Source organism: Microcebus murinus, chromosome 2, assembly GCF_040939455.1.
Source record: "Microcebus murinus isolate Inina chromosome 2, M.murinus_Inina_mat1.0, whole genome shotgun sequence".
Classification (NCBI taxonomy): Eukaryota; Metazoa; Chordata; class Mammalia; order Primates; family Cheirogaleidae; genus Microcebus; species Microcebus murinus.
In genome coordinates this window covers 62,840,749-62,858,758 of record NC_134105.1, presented here as the reverse complement: position 1 = coordinate 62,858,758, position 18,010 = coordinate 62,840,749, and positions in this window count along the sequence as shown.

Here is an 18,010-nt window from a genome sequence, read left to right as displayed (position 1 = left end):
TTACTATGTGATGTTACCTGTAGCATAACCTGACATTTGGCTCACTTGGCATGTTTTTCAACATCCATCTAGTTTCCTTTTCTTTGCTACATAGGCTGGAAAGCTAAAAATAACAGTCCATTGATTCCCTTCCAGCTAGGCTGCAGGACTATGATCAGTTTCTTCCAATCAAATGCACCTGCATAAAGTGGCAGCTCGTGCAAGGGAAATCAGATGTTCTGGACAGCATGGTGGAATATCGGCATCCAGGCCAGCTTCAGGTTCCTAAGTGTGGGTAGCAACTTCATTGCTGTTTCCACTAGAAGAGTCTCATGGTGTGGTTGGCATGTTTTCCTGACCGTGAAACCCAAATCTGGTTCTCTGGCCTTCTCCAGTGTTCCATAAACTATAAGCCATTCTTTCATAAATCTATTTATGTTTAAACTAGCTGCAATGTACATTGCCATCTATAATTAAGAACCCTGGCTGTCACACAATATCATTTAAGGTTTCATGGAGCAGCGTGGCCCTATCTTGTGAATGTGACTACAGTGTGGAAAGATGTTAATATAACGAGAACAGTTTACGTGGCTGGATACTTTTTGGACAGACCTCGTACCTCTCACGTAAAGAAGTGAGACTGTTCTCATGCATGTGGCAAATCCTGCTCCATACAGTTGTCAAATGGAGGATTCCTAGATGGTTTTTGCCATTCTTCATGCTACCTTCAGCTTCAGTTTCCCAGAGAATGAGAAACATCTGCTCTAGTGATTCCAACATGTCCATAGTGTTCCTCCTGCACTTTGTGCTTTTCTATGCCTTCCTTTCAGCGTAAGTCAGATGAACATGTTCAGCAAACAAATTCAATGCCTGCTCAACTTTGCATCATAGGAGTGCAAAGGAATTTTAGTGTAAACAATGTAGATATTGGTAGGTTGCTCAATTTCAGGTTTATAAATGGTCCAGAAATTCCAGAAATTTCTGATTCCAAGCCTGCCCTTCTTTAAACAGCACTTCAATGCTCAAATTAATTTTCCATTCATTTAATCACTGAGGATTCAAGATTGGTCTCAAGGAATTATGACTCAAAACTGCCAGTAAGATAAGGGCATGGTTGAGAACTGAATGTAGGTCTTCTACTTCACAATTGTTTTTACTTTTCTTCATTGACTCTTAACCAGACTAGGAGTTACCCTCAGTTCAGGTATGATCTGAGTGCCCTATACATCCAGACTTTTTATGTTCCCCAGAGACTAAATTTTAATTGAAAGTCTTTTGACAGATCTGTCATGGTCATTGACTAGCTGAGAGTACCATAACTCTTGCTGTAATACCATGATGATTGCCACTCTGATTAACCTAATCTAATTAAAATAATACGCTTTAAGATATATTTAATCATTTTAGCATGAACTATAATAATAGGACCCAATATTTTAGTATGTGTCATATTTATAGCAACTACATTTAATATCAATTGATCCCTGAGGGTGTTTTATTTGTGATTTGCAATACAAAATTAGAGAGGTTGTCTGATGCTACCAAAAATACATTCAGGCATTTAAAAAGTAAATCTGTTCTCAAAAACTCTTTTGGCATTCCCAATACAATATCCTTTCTTGATCCCATCCCTTCCTTCTCAACTGTCTAAAATTTTTCCCACTTTTCAAGTAGAAGATATTTCTGTTCTACCCCCTCATTCCATAACACCTTAGCTGGATATGATTGCTCCCACATCCCTTATTCTCTTAACAGCACATGTGGAATTTATCAAATGCTGCTGTCTATTGTAATTTGTTGTCTACTTAATTTCACTTCCCTATCAGAGCATTAGTCAGATGCAAGGAGACAAATAGTAAGTCATAGGCTTCTGTTCTTGTGTCCCTCAGAGTATCTGGGGCTTTTCAGAGAGACAGTAAATATTTGACAAATAGAGAGGGTCACAAGCTCAACTGCCTGCAGGGCGTATGTGGTCAAGATGGCCCAGTGCCACCAAGCCTGATGTGCGGATATAGGGTGGAAGCCTCTTGCACTGTGAGCAACCATAAGTTTGCCTACTCGTTGCCTCTGAAATGCTGTGTGGGCTTAATGAAGGCAAGTTAAAGCACTTCCAAGTGTAAGTTAAGCCAAGTGCCTGCCAGGTTATGTCCTTTGAATAAAACACCAGTCAGCCCACTTCTCTACAGTAAATACTAGCCCAGAAAAGTAAGCCACTTTACCTGGGGATGGAGTTAATTTTGTTTCTCCCTCTTGCCCTCATGTGAGGAGTGGCTGCGTAGAAGTTGTAGGGAGTCAAACCCATTAATCATTAATCAATGATAAAGCTTTTATTAAAAATGAGAGAAACGTTACATTCTTATAGACTTAACATCTTACAAAATGATTTCATTTCACATTGTTTAATTTAAACTTCATAAGAAATTAGAGAGGGGGTTGAGCATATAATACAGCTCCATTTGTTATGAATGAGAAAAATCAAGGCTGGAGAGAGTCAAGTGTCTTGCTCAGGTTTTTGCAGAATCAAGATGTGGCAAAAATTTAATTAAACCCCGAACATTTGACACCTACCCCACAGTCTTTGTATAACACGATTCTGCTCAGAACTCTGTGGTTAATTTGGCACACAGGCTCACCATGCAGAAGGGAGAGGCAATTCTTATTGGGAGAAAGGTGAGTTATTAGAGTTTGGGGGTTTTGTTTACCATTTGTCTATTGTTTCTTTTGGTTGACATGTGAGATTTTGCATAATATCACATACTTGTTTTCCATGTAATTATATGCTATTTTCCATTCGCTAGTTATATGTGCATGTTTGCAAATGATGGCAATTAGCATCCTTGAGACTTTATCCACTTTGCAGTGCTTATTCTAAATACAGAGACATAAAAACATACATAAACACACACACTATCATTTACCTTTTAGAGGAATGTCTATATAGAATAAACCAGCAGCCAAACTGAAAATTCATACTTGCATCAGGAGCTAATGAAAAATAAAATAATATTTTCTAATGTCAGCAGCGATCAACAGGATTTGTGACATACAAGGAATGATGAGAAAGGGGTTTTCATTGACTTTGTGGGCATTGCAAGTTGGTCAGCCAATCCAGTCTCCCCTTTTTAATGGACTCATGTAAACTTTCTAACATAAAAAGCAGACATTGTTTTGTTCTCATGCTCAATTTATTTGGTGAAAAGTTACATGGGTGAGCCTCTCCAAAATCTAACTTGATGAGGGAGGGCAAAGATGACCGGCCATGACTCAGGATGACTGAAAGTGTGAATATTCTGCTCCTGAGCTCCAATCCTGATAAAAGAGAGAAACTAAAGCACCTGGGGTGGAGGGGGAGTAGTAGCAGGGTGGGGACAAATTTAATCTTCTCAAGATTCCACTACTGTGAATCACTAGCACAATATGCTGGTTATAGGTAATAAGAAAAACCCAAGTTCCCATCAATACATGAGTGGATTAATAAATGTGGTTATGTACACCATAGAATACTACTCATCTATAAAAAACAAAGGCGAACTAGCACCTCTTATATTATCCTGGATAGAGCTGGAGCCCATTCTTCGAAGTGAAGCATCACTTCACTGATATTCACAGGTATTAACTGATCAACACTAAGGCACTTAAATGGAAGTAATATTCGTCAGGTGCTGGTCAGGTAGCAGGGGCTGATGGGGGTGGGTAAACTCACAACTAATGGGTACAGAGTGCACTGTGTGGGGGAAGGACACACTTGTAACTCTGGCTTGGGGGAGGAAAAGCATTATATATAACCAAAATGTTTGTACCCCCACAATATTATGAAATTAAAAAAATGAAATAAAAGTCATGTGAAGTGGGAGGGAAGCTGCAGGAAAGAAGGGCAGAGTGGACTCTGCCATTCACAAATTTTCCACCAGTATTCATAATAGTATCATCACTCAAAATGTAAATCATTTCGTCATGTTGGTTTACTCATTCTTGACCATTATATACCCATCAGTTCTCAAAGCTGAATCCAGAAAGAGTACAAAAATTGGAGGAGAAAGAGTACAAAAATTGGAGGAAAGTAAATATTGCTAAGAACAATTGATCTGTCATTGCTTGCTCAAGTGACCTTAACAGTGTAACTAAACCTTTCATAAACCATCTACAAAAGGATATCCAAATATTTTAGTTCTGGGTGTGTTAACTGTAACTTTTGTATATATTCTTCTATTGAATTGAAAAAATGCCCTGGGAAGTTTTCAATTAATATCTGTGGGTATAATGATGTCTCATAATTTTGAGGGCCACAGGCCACAGCTGTTTAGGGATTTATATTTATAATTATATATGAATTCTTATGTTAAAAAAACTTATTTTATATTAACATATTTTTATAATGAAGTCCCCTAAATGCCATGTTAGTGGAATCTGTTGCAGATGCTGCTACCTAGAGAAAAGAAAAAGAGAACTTACTCATGTTTAATTCCGACAATTACAGATTTTTCTCCCAAGGATGTTCACTGTATAATGAAAACTATGCCTATCTGCTTGTAAACATAGTATAATAAATAGGAAGAAACATTCTGACAATTCTCAGGAAAATATATCAACTATGAAAAATATCTCAACTACCTATAGAAAAGAGGTTTTTAGATGTTTCTAAGGAAAAAAAAATCAAGAGTATTCATGTTATTAGTCTTATATACTGGCTAATTCTTAAAATCTCTATTTCACTGCTCCTGCAAAATCAGTTATTGAGGTAATTGGTAGCATCTTATGCTAGTATTTTAAAGGGATAAACAAACTCTCATAAATAATTCATTATAACTTAGATGCTTGAAGCTTGGTTTGGGAAATGAAATATAACTTAGAAAAGGATAAAAGTCAAAAGAATAAAATTGGTTATGCAAATATATATTAATGATATCTTCATCATTAGTAAATCCCATGACAGTATTTGAGGGCAGAGGGTAACAAAATTTGACCCCAAATGGAAATTGATCCTAAAACACTTTCATGTAGGAAATGTTCCTGGGAGCAAAAGTGTAAAGAAGAGAAAGACATTGGAGTATAGTGGGTAAAAAGGGAAGAAAAGGAAATTGTCTGGAGTCTACAAGAAAGAAAAGAGAAGGAAAGTGTTCTAATATGGGCTGCATTGAAAGCAGGAAAGAGGAAATTCATAGAGATACACAAGCTTATTAGGCATTAAAAGAACAAAATAGCCAAATGATACAAAACAGAGAAAAAAGGAAAAGAGCAAAGAACAATAGAAAAAGATTGCACTGTCTAGTGGGTAGAAAATATGATGCATTTTTGCCACTTGTAATTTGTATTAAATTTCTTAGAAATCCAAGAAAAGTTATGTAAAGGTTACCCTCAGCTGTCTCCCCAGTGACCTCTACAGTTAAAATGACGATTTGCGAGTGAGGGGGGAAAAATCATATGTTGAAGGATGTAAATTTGGAAATTTATGCGAGTGAGGGGGGAAAAATCATATGTTGAAGGATGTAAATTTGGAAATTTACAGTATGCTACGAAAGAGAAGGATCAATTTTAATTTCACAGAAAGTATGCATGTTTGTATTTACTTTGGGGTTAAAAGACTAAGGAATGTTATGTTGCATCTTGGAACACTCTTTTCTAATTAGGTAAAATACAAATTCTTAGAAGGAGAGCCCTATCAAATAACTGCTTTAGTATATCAAAGTTGAACTAAGGTCCCTTGTTGATCCATTTGGCCCACCCCAGAGAGGGATTATGGATAAAAAAAATAATCTTTTACTCAACCATACCACTAATCATCTAATATTTTCTTTTCCAAAACGTAGGTTCCTATATCCCCAGTCCTGCTCATTTCTGCACCGTGTACCATTCACATGGTGAGGAAGGAAGCCCTGATATGCCCACTGTCAGTTCATAGTCTTCCTTATGGAAACTTTTCTAGACCTCCACTTGAAGCAAATTACATTTTGTTTCAAAAGTCCTAAATAACTATTTGTTTATCTAGTGTGCACTTTATTGTGCAGGTTGATGTTTTGCCTTCTCTTCACTTTTGATCTGGTCAATTGCGGAAATAAAGACATACTACATTAATATATCTCTGGATTTGTTTAACGTAATAAAACACTGGTATCCATATCTTGAGAAGAAACTACTACCAGTCAATCAGCTGTACTTCCTGATCTTTGGACTGCTCTTGACATAGACCTCACGTTAAATGTCTGCTGGGCAGCAATGAGATAGTTGTCAAGACCTAATGATTGCTTATTAGAGTTTCATTCAAGTGCATCCCTTTGCAAGACAAACCAAGTACATAGAGTTTCTGGCCCCATGATTATGACAAAAAAACTGTATTTGTCAAGAGCACTAAAGATGTTTATATTTTCAAATCCAATTAACATATCTCCAACCTCATTTTTTTCTGAGTACTCAGCAATATTTGATAGACTTTCCAACCTTGAAACTATCAGTCCTCCTTATGTCTAATGTGCTTTCTTAAATGTAGAGAGTCTAAAGCTAAAAATTATGTTTTAAAGACTTCCTGGAATCTGGGGTTACAATGAGATTTAGATTTGATCAATCAGTGTCCTCCCAATGCGAATTAGGAGGCAAAACTTAGGTGAGGGCAAAACTCCTCCTGTTTTTGCTGCTTTTGCCAGGCAGGCCTGGTCTTCAGAGAGTTTTTTTATTTGTTTGTTTCTGGAACCATTCTCAGTATTACCAATGGCTCAGTCATTTGTTTTATTTGTTTCAAGAGTAGGGTATCCATTTCATTTTCATAGATTTTGCTTTTTCCTTGACTAGCAAAATAACCTATTATCCTACATATTTCCTCATTGCATATATAAAATCTAAAGTAGTATTGACTTGTTAATTATCCCATTTTCCTCATCATAATTTAAGTTCCATGATGGCAAGGATTTTGTCTTCTTCCCTACAAGGCCTAGTATAATGCAAAGCATATAGTTGGCAATGAATAAATGCTGAGTGAAAAACTGAATCAATGAATCAATGATTGAACAAATTGGGCTTGTGTTTGGACCTAAAGAATGGAGCTATATAGATTATATTTATCACATATTTTTTATCTTTTATTCACATACACACATGCATGTGTGTGTATATTAATATATATTAACACAGAGAAAGAGAGAAAGAGAGAGAAATATCCTTACCCTTCTTTTTTGATCTCTCTACAAAGTTAGACCTCAGAAAAGATAGAAAACCTTCCTTTACTTCTCAATCTCTGTAGCTAAAATTCTAGGTCCAAAATTTGCTTATTTTAAATATTTTAAATTCATTTTTAATAAATTTTAACAAAATTTTATTATTTTCAAAATAAACTTTTCATTTTAGAGAAGTTTTAGACTTACAGAGAAGTTGCAAAACTACTGTGGAGAGTTCTCATCTACCTCTACCTAGTTTTTCCTGTTATTAACATGTTACATTGGAAAGGTACATTTGTTATCATTAATTAAACAATATTGAATTCTTTATTAACTTATGCCCATATTTTTCAGATTTCCTCAGTTTTTGCCCACTGTCCTTTTACTATTACAAGATTCCATCAGGGATACCACATTACATGTATTAGCCATGACTATTTAGGATCCTCTTATCTGCAGCAGAGTCTCAGACTTTCCTTGGTTATGATGCCCTTGGGAATTTAAAGGAATACTGCTGAGGTGTTTTATAGAATATCACTCAGTTAGGATTTGTCTATGTTTTCTTCATGATTAGACTAGGGTAACATGCTTTGGGGAAGAAAACCAAAGAGGAAAGTACCATTTCATCATATTGTATCAAGGGTATATCCTATTAATATCAACAGACTTATCACGGTTGATATTGACCTTGATTATCTGACAGAAGTAGTGTTTGTCAGGTTTCTTCACTATAAAGTTATGCTTGTTTCCCCTTCGGCCCTGTATCTTCTGGAAAGATTCATTGTGCATGGCCCATACCTAGGAGTGAAGGGTCTTGCTCCACCTTCTTCAGGGAAAACTGTCTACATAAAATATTTGGAATGTATCTGCATTAAGAGTTTTGCCTCTTATCTCCCATTTATTTATTCAGTCTTTTATTAATATCAATATGGACTAATAGATATTTATTTTATACCTTGTGTGGCAATCAAATACTACTTTATCTATATGTTTTTGCTCAAACTGTTTCAGCTTGGGGTATTGAGAACCCTTTAGTTGCCTGCTGTGTCCCTTTGATGTATCCTCATAATTAGGGGATTTTTTTTTTATTACTTCGTTTTTTTATCACTACAAGATGCTCCGGGCTCATTTTGTATATTTTCTACCCCATTCCTGGAATCACCCATTTCTCTAAGGATCCCTATTTCCTTTTATTGAAGAGTAGTATTAGAAACCAAGATCTCTGCACATTGCTACTAGGGTATCCTTGCTTCTAGGCTCCTTCAGCTGATGAAACAAAGAAATGTTTTATATATAGATATAAACCATGATATGCATATATCTATACATTTTTTCTATATGTAACCAGCTGCATCTATATTAACTATAAGTTCATATGGATGTCTTTAATTCTAGTCCATTGCCACATGAGTCATTCTAGCCTCCTCCTCTTTCTGATTTGAAATATCCAACATCTGCTGTCATTTAATGAACTGTTCAATTTTAGTACATATGTATAATAGCATCAGAATTTCTTATAAACCAGTGGAAAATAATTTTATTAACTCAAGTATAATGCTTATTTACAGTTTTGTTTGTTTGCTTCATGTCTCACAGATACCACACATTTCTAAAGTTATTTATGCCAGTACCTTTTTCTTCCACCTTTTTTACTGAGGCTGCTTCATTCATATGTCATGTGGTTAGATTATTTTGTTTGATTCTGCATTCTATCCACAGATAACATGACTCCTTAAATTATTTTTTAAAATTTTCATGCGTTAAGCTTCTCTCTTTGTTCTGTCTAAATTATTATGGGTTTTGACAAATATATAGTGTCATATAATCTATGATTACAGTATCTTGTATACTATAATCATGGATATATTAATAGCTCCATTATATCCCCTGTCTCTTCAAACCTCCCATCCCACACTGCTAGAAACCATTGATCTACTTACTATCTCTATAGTTTTGCTTCCCCAAAATGTCATATACTAGTAATCATATAGTATCTAGCCTTTTCAGACTGGCTTCTTTCACTTAGCAATGTACATTTATGTATTTTCATGACTTGATAGCTCATTTCTTTATTATCACAAAATAATATTTCATTATATGGATACACCACATTTTGTTTGTGGTAACAAACACTCAAGTCTTTGAAGGACATCTTTGTTACATTCATTTTTTGACAATTATGAGAAAGCTGCTATTCATGTGCTAGTTTTTGTGTGGACATAAAGCCTTTCCCATAGAAGCCATGAAAGATGAAAGAAAACCCTCCTTTCCTTATCAAACAAGTTGTCTTGCTTTCACCATCTAAAAATCCACGTTTTGGGGTAGCAGAAATTGCTTCATATGTTTTTCCTCTTTCAATCATATATATATATATATATATGATTAAAATACTGGGAGGATTCTGAGGAAAATACTGAGAGGAAGGCAAAAAAAAAAAAAAAATAGAAACCACAGAGGATGGGATGTGGCCAGTTCTTAAATTTCTTATAAATTGATGCACCATATGGAGCAAAACAACTTTTGAACAGAAACACTCGATTTTTCCACACTCCTTTCTATCTTGTCTTTACTATAATCCATATTGTTCTTGTCTTCATATATGCCTAGATATTTCTTGAAGTGAAAAAAAGGAAAACAATATTTCTCAAGCAGATTTAGGAAGATTTTTCCGGACAATGAAACTGTCACATATTAGTCTTGAACTGAAGATAACTGATACAAACAACTCCTTAAGGAGCTGGCTAATTGTTAGCGACATGTAAAAATCATGAAGGGCAAATACTGTTGTCTTAATAGTTTTTGATGAGCTTTTTTTTCTTTATACAGCTAAAGAAAATACCTTTATCAAGCCAATTTCATAAAACCTTTCATTGGAACACATATGGTTCCCTTGTTAAGACAGTATTCACCCACATGAACATTCCCTGATTTATTCCCTGCCAAAAGTCTGTGGGTGTTTTAACTGTCATGTACCTGGCAATGTACCATAATACTTCACTATAAAAACTTAAAGTCACTTAACATTCATGGAGATTAAAAGCTAGATGAAGATAACAAAACAATGCCAGAAATGTACTTACTTAGATGCTTAGTGGAATTTTGTATTCCTCATTTATTACATGGTGTTCAAAATAAATATGTGGGTGGAAAAGATGTAGATGGCACATTAATGATATTCACATCCACCAAGTTAGGACAATTGAAACCACAGAGGCAAATTTATATACTTTGTGTCTATGTGATTCAAGCATATAATAAAGACAAAAGAGTCTGAAATCCTGTTACATAGAAGAGTGAAATAAAAAATGAAAGTCAATACCTTTAAGAATGAAGACAGAAAAAGCCACATGTATTATATAGAGAAACTAGGAGAGTTATTGATCAAAGTGTCACAGAGCACTACATGTAGATGATTCCACAATAAAGCTGGAAAGAATTTGCTGGTAAATTATATCATTATAAAATCAATTCACATTTAGTTCTCTGCCATTTGGTAAGATCATTGATCTTGTAACACTTTCAATTTTGAAGTCACACTTGCATGAGTAGGCAATGAAGTGGAGAGTTAGGTGATGTGGACAGTTAAGACAATTATCTAGATAATTTGAACTGAAGATATCCACTTTTTTAATTTTGAAAGTGCAGTGAAAAGACTTTAAGACTTTCTGTATATTTGCAGATAATTCCTCCCGAAAGCCTCATGATGGCATTAGGTGCTACTTCTTCAAAGGTTTTCCTAGCATATGGAAATGTCCTAGCACTGTTTACTAATTGTGTTAATTTTTGCGTCCTTATAGGTCTATATTCCATACTGAGTAGTAGGTCCTCATGGTAAGAACTTGAAACTTACTTGTTGGAGTGTCATGGAATTATAAAGACTAGATTTGCTATTTATTGTGAAACTTTAGAAAACTTACATAAATTCTATTAGTGTCTGATTCTTCTTAAAAATGTGAATGACAGTAGTTACTGCTACCAGGATAAGGAGTAAATGAAACAATGTACATAATCCAAAAAATGATACTGTTTTGCACAGAGTGGGTGCTCAAGAAATGCTAGTTTCATCTATCTTCATCTAATTTGATACCTATATAATCACCTAATTAAAAATTTATAGGGATAAATATCCTCCATTGACAGCAAGATTGAGAAAGGTAAAAGAAATTCAAGAACTTGCCACAGCCCACCCTCTGTGCTTTTTGGCCTTCCTCTCAGTATTCTCTTACCTACTTAAATTCTGATTGTTTACACTCCCCTCAAATACTTGAGTTGACTTTCTCTTTTACTGTGTACTAGCAAGGGACATGCTGGGATCTGGAGTATACCATTTTCACACTGGGAACCTTAGGCAAACTACTCTACCAGCCTGAGTTTCAATTTACTCATTTACGAAATAAACAAAATCCTTTCAACTTTAACAGTATTTACTTAGCTCCTCTCAATTACCAAAGGCAGAAGATACAAAGACAGCCATTATCTCAGTTCCCCTGGAGGTTAAGCATTAAACTCACATTTGCACAAGCCATTTTTCAAAAAGGATACTAGTACAATGCGCCAATTGATCAGGAGCGGATATACACATACACCCACCCACACACACCCACACACATACACACATGCACAGATATAGATATAGATATAGATACAGATATAGATATAGATTTATATATCCTATATGCTATGTAGACCCTAATCTCAGAAGTAAGGGGTAATGAAATCAAAAGTGCTTTATAAGTTGTAAAAGCTATATAAAGGCAGTATATGAGTAGTATTATTATTCTCAGTAAATCCCTTTATTTTATTTCTTTCTTTATAGCTTTATAAAGTTTCCTTATCTCTCTGTAAACATTTGTTAATATTTTTGTGGAGCGCTGTCCCTTTAACAGGAGATCAAGTAAGAAACCATGACATTGAAGGGTAGCACTTCAGTGTGTAATGCTGAAATAGTTCCCCTCTCTAAGATATTCTTATTAGATAAACTCTTATTGGTTCCGCTTAGGTGTTCTCACTCCTTGGCTTTTCTGGACAGTGACTTAGCTTCCAGAAATTGCCTACTCCTTTGGATCCCTGGCTACCAGCTTCTCTTTTTCTATCCACCTACAGATTTGCACACTGTCAAACGAGACCCACTCACATTTTTTACCTCTGCACTTGGCACTCAGCCCAGTCCCAATTAAGTATCCCTGGACTATGACTCAATCTCATTTCACAGTTTTTTATATATCAGCTCCTCCTTCTGCCTTGTGTCCCCTTAAAATAGTGGGATGTGGCACCTTCAGCAACAGTATGGCTCATCCCCAGGCTGCTACTGATCTTTGCATTAGTCTTCTTGGGTAGATTATTTTGGAGCTTGGGACTGAATTCTCACTCGATCCCACAACCTGTCATTCCAGGAGAAGTATCTAAAGAGCCAGGCCTTTCTTTTACCCTTCAATGAGTACCTAAGAAGAGATATCACACTGCCACTATCTGATCCAACACTGATGCATCTTCTTTACATCAAGAACAGAGAACACTTTACAGAAGAGATTGCCTTTGTGAAACCTTGTCAACAAATAATGTATAGACCACCCAGGATTAAAAAAAAAACAACAAAACATCCAGATGATTACAACAATAAAATTTTTGAACTGTATCGATTAAATACTCTATTGAATCTTCTCATAAGTTATTAAAACAAAACTAAAAACTGATGAATTTAAAATAGACACTGTAATTATTAAACATTAGATGTAACAATAAAAGACAAATATTTTCATAAGAATAAAAACATATATATCATGTTGTCTCAATTATATTGTGATTTGACATATTTCTTTCACTGCTTGGACCTGCACATCCACTTTCTCCCACGAACTATTCACCAGTTCAGAGCCTTAACACATTGTTCCCTTTGCCCATATTGCTGCCCAACCACACATAATTTATTCATTGTTCTGCTCCACTTCCTTAATGCCTGATACATAGCTGGTGCTCCATAAATATTTGTCAAATGAAAAAAAATCTCTAATGTATAAGGAAAAAAACAGACTTGGAAATTTTTTCAAGGTCTCAGAGCAAGTCAATGGCAGCACTCAAACCCAGCTCTTTTCACATTAGATTGTGGATTCTTTCCTTGCTTTACAGAGTTGTCTGGTTGCCATGATTCCTAATACTGAATGGGGTCTTGCAAGGAACCTCCTAGATTTTCTAGAACTAAGAGTTTTACAACCAGTGTTGTAGAGTTCCAAACAAAATCATCTGTTGAAACATGCTGGTAGAGGGACTTAACAATAGGTCTATTATGAAATAAGGCTTTCATCTTTTTTTTTTTGCAACATTCACTAATTGTGGCTAATATACCATCGAACTTACAAATGAAAACATCACTAAAAGAATCAATTCTCATCAGTTAATTCCTCTGAGTATTTTCTGAGGTAGGAATGCTTTCATGGATATACTCAATGACCATTTCCATAAGGAATGGAAAAACATAAATACTTATAATAAACTTTTATTTCCTCCCAATTGAAATAAGCCTCAAACTTATCAAGATGATTTTATAGCCTCCCTTTCTAAAAACACACACCCATTCACGCACACCTATACTTTGGTTTTAACTCTGCAATAATTACATGTACTATAAATAGTTTGCAAGAACAACAAAAAAAGTGATGGGTAATATTTATTCTGATTTGATATTTCCTTTTGTTTATAGAAGAATACATAGTTATTGTAGAAAATTCGGAGAACAAATAATAGCATAAAGAGGAATCACCAAAATAGCCTTACTCCAAAGTATTTTGAAGTATGTATTTCTAGTCTTAGGCATATGTATATCCTTATCTTTAGTTTACTTTTTTTAAAAAAACAAGAATCACATATAATTTTTGAACTAAACAATACAGAAGAAACATTTTTCCATATTTGCAAATATTTTTTTCATAATATAATATTAATGATAGAATATTAGATGAATGTATCATATTTTGAGAAAATAACTACTATTGGTCATTAAAATGTTTCTGATTTCTTGCTATTATGAAATGCACTGAAAAACATTCTTAAACATAGAGTTTTGTTTTTTTTTACTTAGCCCAGGTATTTTTAAAATACATTTCTAGAAAGGAAATTATTATATCAGAATATTAACATTTAAAAATGTTTATGACGTATTACTAAATTGCCTAAAGAAGGGTTATACTATTTCTTTTTCTGATACATTCTAAATTCCTTCAAATTAGAAAGTTTGAGAGGCCAATATGGCCAAGATCTGAATCTGCCTCAATTAATGCCATGCTGCCAGCATCCAGGATAAAGCCAGTAATGTATAAAATTGTCCAATATGTGCCTGATGAATTATTGGGAAATGAATTAATGAATGAATGATGAGTAGAGTAGACTTCTTCAGAAAAAATAAAGCCATTGTTTCTTCATAGAATTTGCTGTATTCAATTATATTATCCATAAATGAGAAACATTTATGTTAAACATGGTGGTCATTGTCTGAGTGACAGAAAAAGTCTATCAAAACAGGATTATTTTGCTACATCTACTTTGTTAGAATGTAAATTGCTCCTTGTCTAGTGTTTCTTTTAGCAATAAATGGCACCACTGTGCCTAAATACACAGACCCCAAATATGGGAGTCTTTGAAACCATCCTCTTCCATCCCCATATTCAATTACTCATGAGATCTCGTCCATTTTACCTCTTAACACATTAACTGCCATGTGAGTTATATTTAACTCATGGTAGTTCTGAGACTAGGGCTCATGAAGCACATCTGACTCACACGTCTCTTTAACTTAGGAGCTGTGTGGTACGCAGGCAACTTGCTCTGCCATACTGCAGCATACATGTTACGTGATGAGTGGCCCCTGGCCACTGCAATTGGTTCATGAAATTCTTACTTGTTGATGTTCTTATTGTTACAATTAATATTAACAATTTAATTGCATATAACTCATGCATAGAAAACAATAAAAAATAATGAATTTTTCATTAAATTAGAAAGGATCATTTTATCTTCAAAGTTTTTACTCTATTTTATAATAAAACACTGTGGCCTCAAGTAAAAAATTTTTTTTCTCTAGTATGGCAGTCAATGTGTAAAATATCTCTCATCTCTGTTTATTTCTCCAACTTTACTGCCACTACCTTGGCCTAATCTTTTTAGAATTACAGAAATAGTTTTATGTTTAGTCTTTCTTATGCCCTCTTCCCCTTCTTCAATCCAGAATAATCTTCAAATTGCATCTAGAATAATCTTTCTGAAATGAAAATAAAGTGATATCAATCCTTGCTTAAAACCTTTTTCTGTCTTCTCATTGTTCTTAAAACAAAGACCATGATTTTATCATCTTGATAGAAAACACAGCACAGCAAGAACTTCCTCATCAGCCCATCATGTTCTATTATCTCCATTAACCCCACCGCCCAAGACTCTGGCCTTCTTCCAGACCTCTGCTTCAGGGCATTTGCACATGTTGCTTTCTAGACCCCCAGCATTCTTTTCATTAAAGTCTACTCCCTCTTTTACTGATGCTTCTTCATCTGTTAGGGATCAATTGAATTCAATATCTCAAGGAAACCTTTCTTAATCCCAGATTCTATCAGATTCCTGTTACTATCCTAGTTCCCTTTATTGCTCCTTGGTACGTCCTATCAAATTCTTAATTTAGTAACTATTTATATAATTAATTGTTTTGTCTATGTGCTATTCTTGAGTATAAGCATCAAGAGATCTGGGAATGTGTCTACTGTGTTTATGTATCTCCAGCTCTGGTTTACATAATTGAAACACTATAAACATATTTTCAATGAAAGAGTGAATGAATAAATGATGAACAAATGTGAAAATTTTGTAATTAAGTCTCTGTGAATAACTGTGCTTAATTTCAGATAAGTTTTTAAAAATAACAATTAGCCTGGGTAAGAAAAAGGAAGACATCAGCTTCAGTTATCATAGTTATGATATTCTGTCAGTCTCCAATGCATGTATCTTACTGGCAGACCTCTTACCAAAAAAATTATTTTTTTTCCATGCTGAATTTGGAGCACAGGTATAAATTTACTGTTGATACTTTAAATTATTGCACTCTGACCCTAAGCTTTGTAGTATAAATGATATCCACCCCAGGCACCTTGAAATCTGACTGTAACATTGCTTGCACATCACCTTATGACCTTTGCTCAACCAGTAAATCGAAGTTTTATGTCCCTAGAGTTAAGTTGGAATAAACTGGAAGATGGAGTTTTCTTCACTATTAGTTCTAACCTATCTAATCTTTTTACACAAGGGATTCACCTCAGTTCAATTATCACATCCAGGAGAAGACATAAGTCTTACCTAGGTGTTCATCATTTAACAATTTCCAATTGGGTCATTGATATCCACCAGCCAGATCCACTGACCACTCAACCTTGCCAGAACCCAGAGGATTATAAAATAATATGAGTGATAAATTATGCCTTTTTATGTTGATAATTTAACCTTCTTAGGCCTCTCAGATAATATTTATCACAGTAGTTGGTTGACAAACTACACTCATACTTTTATCCAAGGATTGCAACAATTATTTAATGTCCCAAATAATTTTCACTGTGTCTATAACTAACTAGAAGCAGGCATAAGTAGGATAGACCCATTAGCCAGTGAATTGATTGAGGATATGTCGAGATCTGATATGTTTTTAGTATAAAGATAAATTGTTTTTATTATTAGTCCCCCCAAAAATAAACTCAGTTAACTGGTTTTAAAAAAAGATGAATTTAATCAATAACTAGGTCACAAGTTCTGTTTCAATACTACATGGCAGAAGTGTTTCAGGTACAATCATCATGTTTGTGCCTTAGCTTTGTTTTTCTAACAGTGATTCACATGTAAAGATCAGGTGTGATCACGTGCTCCATTTCTGCTTCAAGAGTCATAATATATGACAAGACTATTTGATAAAGGTATTGTGAAGAATTCAGCAGCAAGCAAAGAAGTAAACAGCAAAGAGACCAAGTGAGATAGACAAACATTCTCCCCTAGCCCCAGACTACAAGTTGCTTTCTAAACACAGAGCATGTTTTTCATATTCTAAATCAGCAGAGTATACAACAAAACATCAAACTTGGGAAATGAAAAAACACCTTCTACCTATTAAAGTATAAAGAAAAACATCTTCCTGTAATCCAGTAAAGCTTCCCTGAAATAAGATACAAAAATTTAGCTGCTTTTGTTCAATTGTACATTGATTTTTATTATCTTAACATTTTTTTTCTTGAACTGATCTGCTCTTTATGTTCAGTAAATAACTTCCTTGATAATAGGGCTAGGATTTTATGGAATTTCTGTCTCTCCCCAGTACCCAGCATAGTGTTGAGAACATCCTAGATGATCACTAAATATTGGAATAACTAGTTTGTTCTACACAAATTTTGAACTAACATGATTATATGGTAACATAACATGATAGAAAATAAACTTTCTATTGCTTCCAGATTTACTATTATTCTTTGTTCTTAGAATTCTTGTCTGCCCCTATTTCAGTTGTCCATCTCCCTACCCATACCCCAAATTCACTTCAATGTCACTTCCTCTGCAGAAAATCTTCCTTGATGTCCACAAGTCAAAGATAGTATGCAAAACTCTGTGCCCCTGTAACTCCCTAATCAGTAATCTTTTAGCATTTACCAAAAAAAAAAAAAAAAAAAACCCAAAAAGTTATTTGTTAGTACTCATCTTTCATCCAAGATTGTAGATCTGTTAGGTTCAGAGTTTTACATTTTTCCATCTTGGAAATGGATTTCAAATAATTTTAATATGAAAAGTAGATGTTTAATGAGATAAATCAAGGCAAGGGAATGATATGACTAGTATGTTACATGATATTGTAGTTCTTCTTTTTCCTCTACTTT